Raw genomic sequence first — 8,309 nt, forward strand, 5'->3', positions numbered from 1 at the left:
CCCCTTCACTGGCTCCTTTTGAAAGAAGGAAGGCCTGTGAAAATCATGGAGGTGATCAGGAGGGACTGATGTTTGTGCATCATTCCAGAAACTTTCTGTGCGTTATTTCATCAGTTCCTTTCAATGGCCCGTGAGGGAGACGAGCTCATCTTCACTCTCCAGGTGCAGCAGGGACTCTGGAATGTCAGGAGACCTGCCTGGGACCACAAGACCCAAACCCACGTGACTCAAAACCCACCCTATGGCCTTCTCCTCCAGCTGTGTGTGTGTGTTGACTGGGATGAGGAGGGAGGGAAGAACAGCAGACCTAACCTGAGGTTAGGTGCTGAGCTGAGGTGCTGGCAATGGCCATTCAACCTACAGGTCACTGCTTCCTTCTGGTCCGGAAAGATTCCAGAGAAGAATAAAGGCAGAGAGTCGGTGTGGAATAGAAGGACCAGAATCTGGAGCAGAAGATGCAAATGGAAATCCTTTATCCTTCCTCCCCTCTCTCAGTCCCTTCTTCCCTCCCTCTCTTTCTTTTTTTTTTTTTCCAATCATGAGCAAGGGCTCAAGGGAGCCCAGAAATATCTGGCGGATTATTTAAGAGGTGTTAACTCTTTTTAAAGACTCTGATAAAGGCTCATGCACTAATGGTTTGGACAGACAGAGGAAACAAAATCTCTTTGTGTCATCTGATTACATGGTCATAGGTAGGTAAGGCTAAAAATATAGTGCCTCCCTGCTTCTTGGGCGATACCAGGACTAGGTGGCAACAACACAGGGCCTGGCACTAAGTAACAGCTCAGGAATGGCTCATTGCTCCCTCCTTCTCACCCTTTCCCAGTTCTGGCAAATAAGAGGTTCACCAGCTTGATTTTTCAATACTAATGTCTGCCTTCCAGCATCCCATACTGCCTGCTTCCATCAAGAAGCTAAACCAATATTTCCAACTCATCAACACTTAAACACGAGGCCAATTTGCCCAATACATTGTCTATTTATTTTCCAGGCTGCAATCTTTATGATGCCTATTCCTGAGGCAGTTAATTTGCTCTTGAATACATATCTTTGTGTATTGGTTACCCATTTCATTAGCGGCGATATTGAGACCGGCTGGGACGTGTGGAGGATTTTTCACGGAGTGAAAGAAGGTTTTTAATAAGCCCCATCATTGCTGGCTTTATGGTTCCATTTGATGAGCGACAAATGTATTCATTTGGCAGCTGCATTCCTTAATCAGGTATTCACTGGGTAACAGCACATATAAATATGGAGAAACACAGAGTTTAGGGAGCTGAGTGCAGTCATTTTCCACAGGGATTGGAGCATTGTCTGTATTCACCATCAGTTTTCAAGCAAAAGCCTCTCCATGCTGGATTTGAAATTCTGTACATAAGCATGCGGGTCCCATCTATGACTCACTGCCCTCTCTCAAGAGCATCCTCCTCCACCAAGGGGCCAGGCCCTCCAGAGCGCTCTTGTCCCCTCTTCTACATCAAACAAGTCTCCAGTCACTTGGTTTCTTTGATCGATGGTACTTTTAAACCTTTCCTGTGACTCCCACTCCATTTGCCCTCAAAATTCCCCTAGAGGAAAAAATGACTAAAGTACATTAGCTCTACTTTCAACAACTTTATTGAGGTATAATTGACAAATAAAAATTGTGTATATGTATACCTTACATACACAATTTATATATATATATGTATACCTTACATATACACAATTTTTATTTGTCAGTGTATATGTAAGGTACACATATGGGGGCTTTCCTCATAGCTCAGTTTGTAAAGAATCTGCCTGCAATGCAGGAGACTCCAGTTCTATTCCTGGGTTGGGAAGATCTGCTGGAGAAGGGATAGGCTACCCACTCCAGTATTCTATGGTTTCCCTTGTGGCTCAGCTGGTAAAGAATCCACCTGCAATTCAGGAGACCTGGGTTTGATCCCTGGGTCGGGAAGATCCCCTGGAGAAGGGAAAGGTTACCCACTCCAGTATTCTGGCCTGGAGAATTCCATGGACTATACAGTTCATGGGGTCGCAAAGAGTCAGACACGACTGTGCGACTTTCACTTTCACTAAGGTATACATATAGATAAACATATATGTTGCACAAGATTCACCAAACTCGAGCTAATTAATATCTCCATTGTCTCACAAAGTTACTATTTTTTTTCTTTTTTGGCCTGTGTGACTTGAACACTTAATATCTGCCCTCTTAACAATATGTACCCTCAGGTGTACAATACACTATTGTTAACTACAGTCATATTGCTGTACATTAAATCTCCAGAATCTAATCATCTTGCATAAATGAAACTTCATAGCCTTTCACCAACAACTCCCCATTTCCCCCTCTGCCTGCCCTTGGCAACCACCATACCACTCTTTGCTTCTGAGTTTGGCTATTTTAGGTTACATATTTAAGTGAAATTGTTACCAAAACCCAAGTGCTTGTGTTTGATGCACAGTGAGGCCAAACAATACCAAAACGTCAGAATCGGGAGCAAAGAAAGGTTTACTGGCAGTGCCATGCAAGGAGATAGGTGGCTCATGCCTTAAAAACCCCAGACTCCCTGGAAGCTCTTAGCAAAGCTCTTTTCTATGAACAATGAGGGAGGGGCATGAGTAGTTGTTGCAAACTTCTTGGTGTCAGAGCCTTTGTTCTTGAGGTCAGGTCATAGAGCCGAGTCTTTCCTGTAAACCTCAACCAAAACCAATGTTATTCTCTGTTCTCACAAGAAAGGGCAAGTTCTCAAGGCACAACTTTCCTCCTTCGAGGTCCTGGTCCTGGCAAAGAGGAGGCAGATCTTAGTTGGTGGGTCCTTTGGGGCCAGGTCCCCAGACCCAGTTGTCATTGCTGAAGAAGCCAGGCACCCAGAACCCAGGCTCTCAGGCCACCCAACCGGCAGGGGCAGGTCCCGCAGACTGTGTCCCATGCAGACAGCCACTGCCATTAGGTTGCAGAGGCAGGGTTGGGGAGAGGTTCATCTCAGCCTCAAGGACTGGGCCTGGCCAGTGGGTGGTCTTGGTGAGGGCTCTGGAGCCCCCAGACTGTTCCCTCGGAACCCCAGCTCATCTGCTTGCCCAAAGCTGGGAGAAGGCTGAAATCTACCTCTTACCTCATTCTCTGCTGGACGCCCACCACTCACAACTGTTGGCTGAACGGACCCACTAACGGTTGCTCACTGACAGCCGGTCACTTGTGGGAGGGGCCCATTGTGGCGCCAGCCAATGGCTGAGCAGGACCACTAACGGTTGCTCATTGACTGCTGGTCACTTGTGGGAGGGGCCCACTGTGGCGCCAGCCAATGGCTGAGCAGGACCACTAACGGTTGCTCATTGACTGCTGGTCACTTGTGGGAGGGGCCCACTGTGGCGCCAGCCAATGGCTGAGCAGGACCACTAACGGTTGCTCATTGACTGCTGGTCACTTGTGGGAGGGGCCCACTGTGGCGCCAGCCAATGGCTGAGCAGGACCACTAACGGTTGCTCATTGACTGCTGGTCACTTGTGGGAGGGGCCCACTGTGGCGCCAGCCAATGGCTGAGCAGGACCACTAACGGTTGCTCATTGACTGCTGGTCACTTGTGGGAGGGGCCCACGGTGGCGCCAGCCAGTGGCTAAGCAGGACGACTAATGGTCCCGGGTTAACTTTGCCTGGGAACAGGATGTGGGAGGTGGCGGAGTGCGGGCGGCGGGTAATTGTGCACAGCAATAGCCACTTGCTGAAGGCTTCGCTCTGCCGCACTCTATTCCAAAATCATACAGTATTTCTCTTTTTCTCTCCAGCTTATGTCACCTAGTATAGTGTCCTCCAAGTTGAGCCATGTGTCATAAATGATAGGACTTCCTCCTTTTTTATAGCTGAGTAATATTCCATGCCCCGTCTTCTTTATCCATTCATCTTTCCACAAACATTTAGGTTGCTTCCATGTCGTGGCTATTGTGAATAATAAAGCAATGAATCTGGGAGTGCAGATATGTCTTCAAGATCCTGATTCCAGCTCCTTTGGAAACAGACTCAGAAGAAGGATTGCTGGATCTTATGATAGTTCTATTTTTAATTTTTACAAAAAAACTTTGTAGAAACTTCATACTGTTTTCCGTAGTGGCTACACTGATTTACATCCCCACCAACAATAAGCAAGGCTTCCCTTTTTCCCACATGTTTACCAACGCTTGTTATTTCTTGTCTTTTTTGATAATAGCTATTCAAATAGACGTTTCTAGGAATTTCTGTTGTTTTCCTTGAACCTGGGACAGAAGCCATTCCCCTGTAGATAGTGAGATTGGGTTTCTCAGGAGGTTGAAGACTAGAATGCATGTGTGGTGTATGTATGTGTGTATGTTAAGTGCCCCCATTGGTAAGATTAGAATAATATGTCTAGCGAGACTATCATGGCAGGAACCATGTTTGTTTACTGCTGTATCCATGGAACCCAGAGCAGTGTCTGGCATATCAGGATTCTTAGCATATGTTAGGAAAGGATTAATCAATCAAGGTCCTGTTCTCTGTTCAGCTACTTCTAGGCTATAAGTGGAAACTCCCAGATACGCCAACAGAAGGTAGCTTAACAATAAGCAGAAAACCTCATCCCCCTACTCAGGCCAAGAGTGGCCTTTCCTAGACAAACCTCCATGCTGAGAACCCCAAGGGAAAACAGGGGCAAAGAAAGAAGAATGGCAAAGGAGAAAGTGAGCAGATGGGGGAAACCTACCCCAGCTGTTGGCATCCATGAACAAGGAAAACCAATCTCGGTTTGGAAAGGATAATGTTTGTAAGGACTTGGCCAGGATTATAATGAAAAGAGGAAATGCACTAAATGTTGTGGAAATAACACACATTTTTTTTTTTCCTTTCATATCTGGAATTGCCTGAACCTCTCATTTTAGTCATGGTGTCAAAACAGACCCTGGATCAGAAAGAGGCAGGCCAGGACCTCTAATGTCAATACATAGGCAGCTGAGAAGTTCAAGGCCATGGCCACAGGAACACGGTGGGTTCAGGTGTGGATAGTCTTGTCCAGAAGACGGGGCACCAACAGCAGCAGCCAGGCAACAGGAGGTGAGATGTCATAGAAGTCCTGGGATTCTTGTGTGTGGTCCTTGCATATGGGAGCAGGCACGTAGGAATCAGGGGATATCTGGACAGTGATAGACTGACAGCTCCTCCCATAAAGAGACTTTCTTGACTCCTTTTCCAGGAGCAAGGCCCCTCAGCAGCCTCCCACCTCCCTGCTCTACTTACCACACACCACCCTTTACAACCAGCAGCTTTCCTGGCTGCTTCAACCACTGAGCTCTTCTTATTGGCAGGAACCACATCTCACAGGAGGTGCAAAATGCTATGAAAAGGGAAGAGCCTACCATTCAGGTTGACTGTTTGGGGAGGAAAAAAAAAAATCACTCTGGAACCAAAAGACAGACTAGAGCTTTACCACTCAAAGTTTTGCTGTTTTGAGGACCAGCAGCTTTGGCATTGCCTGGAGCTCTGTTACAAAAGCTGTGTCTTGGGCTCCACTCAGACCTCCTGAATCAGAGTCTGCATGTTCACAGTAACCTCGAGTGATTCATAAGATCATTATAATTTGAGAAGCAGTGGGCTAGAGAATTGAACTTGGATTTCTGAGACTCTAAATTCATAGTTCTTTGAACTCCCACATTTCCATGGTGCTTTGAAAGTCATATAGCACTCTGATAAATTTTCTCTTAATGCTTCCCCAGGCTGAATTGAGTAAGGGAGAAAGAGAATATTGTAAAAAACAAACAAAAAGAATGAAAGAAACAAACAAAAAGCCTAGAACTCACTAACAGAGTGCCTACTCTAAACCAATCACAATGCTATAAGCTGTCACAAAATACATTCTCTTAAGTCACTAAAACAAGCACTAAAGTTAGGGGAGTAATGGGCACCATTTTCCAGATGGAGTCAGATTAAGAATGATTCACAAACTTTACCAAATTCACTCAATTTGGACTTGCTCAGCTGTGACAAACAGAGAGGCCATCCTGGTCTAACTCAATCAGAGGTCCGTATACAGAAATTAGGTGACTCAGTTCCTCTCACTGCTTGGAGCCTTAAGTAGTGGGATTTTAGTCCATCATATATCTAAGCTGACTTGTCTTCACTCAGGGCACCATGGGAATGGGTTGGCTGTCCATCAGTGCTTTCTGATTCTTGTGGAGTCCAACAGTTGGAAAAAAAGAAAGAAAGAAAGAAAATAGGTGACTCAGAATCCTAGGATAGGAAATTCAACAAGACCAAGTGTTATGGAGTCTTAAAGGAGACAGCAGTTGAGAACCAAGGTACCTGTCTTTTCTTCTTGGGTATGCAAATTGCCCTTGAGATGGGAATTCTTGTACAAGTGATTACTGAGGGAGGCTCCTAGGAGGAAGATGAGAGGGAAGCAGGACAGGGAAGGGGAGAGAAGAAATCTAAGCAGGAATGTCATCTCAGGTGGAGACCAGCTCCAGCCTGATCCCACAGGGAGCTCCAGGGTATGAATGGCACAGAGGTGGCCCCATCTTGAGTCAGGACACCAGCCTTCTTACTTCATGTGAGTCAGTCCTCAGCAACTGGTTCCCAGAGGAACTAACCAACCTAGCTGGGAAGCCCTAAGGTGGAGGGTTTCTCTGGGGAAGGAACAACTATAAGGTGTTAGCAGCCAACATGCACAGAAGCTGAATGTATAAGGGCACCAGTGAAGGGGAAGGTCAGCAACCGTGTGTGTGCCTCTTGTCTTTCCTCCTTGGGAACAACCTCTGCTCTAGCACAAGGCATCACTGTCTCTGCTCTGCTCCATTCTTCGCACCGCTGAAGCAGTCCTCCGGTGGCCCACATGTATCTTCTGTGTGTGTGTGTGTGTGTGTGTGTGTGTGTGTGTGTGTGTGTGTGTGCACTCAGTCCCTCAGTCAGTCTGACTCTTTGCAACCCCATGGACTGTAGCCTGCCAGGCTCCCCTGTCCATGGACTTTTCCAGGTAAGAATACTGGAGCAGGTTGCCATTTCCCCCTCCAGGGATCTTCCCGACCCAGGGATGGAACCTGCGTCTCTTGCACCCGCTGTACCAGTAGGCAGATTCTTTACCACTGTGCCACCTTCTACTGCCTTCTAATTCAAACTTGCACCTGACCCAAAATGACCACTCCAGTTTAACGATGCCTCTGGACCAAAAGGTTTCAGCTCACATCCTCGCTGCTCAAGCCTCTTAGCCGAATGCCAGAGAGAGAAATCTGATTTGCCATCCTTGGGTCCCAGCCAACTGGTGGAGCACCCTTGAGTCACATGTCCACCTCCGTCCAATCACCTGAGACCTGGAATGACATAGTGGAACACAACCAGGGGAACTAGGGGGTGGGCTTATTCTTCTTAGAAAAACTTTCTGTGGGGCAGGCAGTGATGGAAATTTCCAGTTCTGCTCATTAGCTGAAATCCAAATTCACATTTCTCTGATGTCAGAGTTTATATTCCTGCCACATTGCTTCCCCTTAATAATATGGTTGTTCAGAGCAACTCTGCCTGGGTTAAAACCCCAGCTCAGCCACTTGCTAATCATGAAATCCTAGTCAAATTAACCTCTCTTTGCCTCCATTTGATCATATAGGAGGTGAAAACAGCACCTGCCTCATAGGATTGTTACAAGAATTAAATGAGCTAATAATGTGCAAGGTGCTTAGAATAATGCCCGGTGCATAGTAAGCATAATAGAAGTGGATGCCAAATAAATGAATATAATAATTGAACTTCTCAGACTCTCTCAGCAAGAGAGAGAAGGAGTTAAACAGGCCTGACCCGACAGGGCATAAGCTGGCCAGCACCCCAGAGACTGTTGGCACATTGAGCTGTCTGGGATGAAGCCCTGGGAGACAGACAGGAATGTTACCATTGTGGCTCAGGCAAGAAAGAATTTTCTGACCCCTTTCCAGGGAAACCAGTGCCATGGCAACTCGAGATGGCCTGGGGCAGCGTGACATATAAAAGCTTTCAAGGATCGTGCTGATAATAACATTTCTAATATTCTGCTATGGGTGCTATAGGTGCCTATTATGGATTGAAATGTGTTTCCTCCCCCCACCCTCCCCCTCCCACACCCACATATGGAAATTCATATGTTGAAGTTCCAACCCCACCACTTAAGAATGTGACTTTATTTGGAGACAGTCTTTACAGAGGTAATCTAGTTAATGATGAAGACTTTATGGTGGGTCCGATCCCAAAATGACTGGTGTCCTTATAAGAAGGAGAGATTTAGACACAGACACACAGTCTTCCTAAAGGGAAGACGATGTGAAGAGACACAGGTAAATGATGGCCATCTAAGAGC

General features: G+C 46.5%; 1 non-coding gene across 1 annotated transcript; it reads left to right on the forward strand.

The window, feature by feature from the left end:
* Positions 1-6,031: 6,031 nt before the first annotated feature.
* Positions 6,032-6,181, forward strand: LOC122682337. Its single transcript, XR_006337350.1, has one exon. It is a non-coding gene; the product is annotated as a small nucleolar RNA SNORA79 (small nucleolar RNA).
* Positions 6,182-8,309: the final 2,128 nt, after the last annotated feature.

This window comes from Cervus elaphus, chromosome 23 (assembly GCF_910594005.1).
Source record: "Cervus elaphus chromosome 23, mCerEla1.1, whole genome shotgun sequence".
Lineage (NCBI taxonomy): Eukaryota > Metazoa > Chordata > Mammalia > Artiodactyla > Cervidae > Cervus > Cervus elaphus.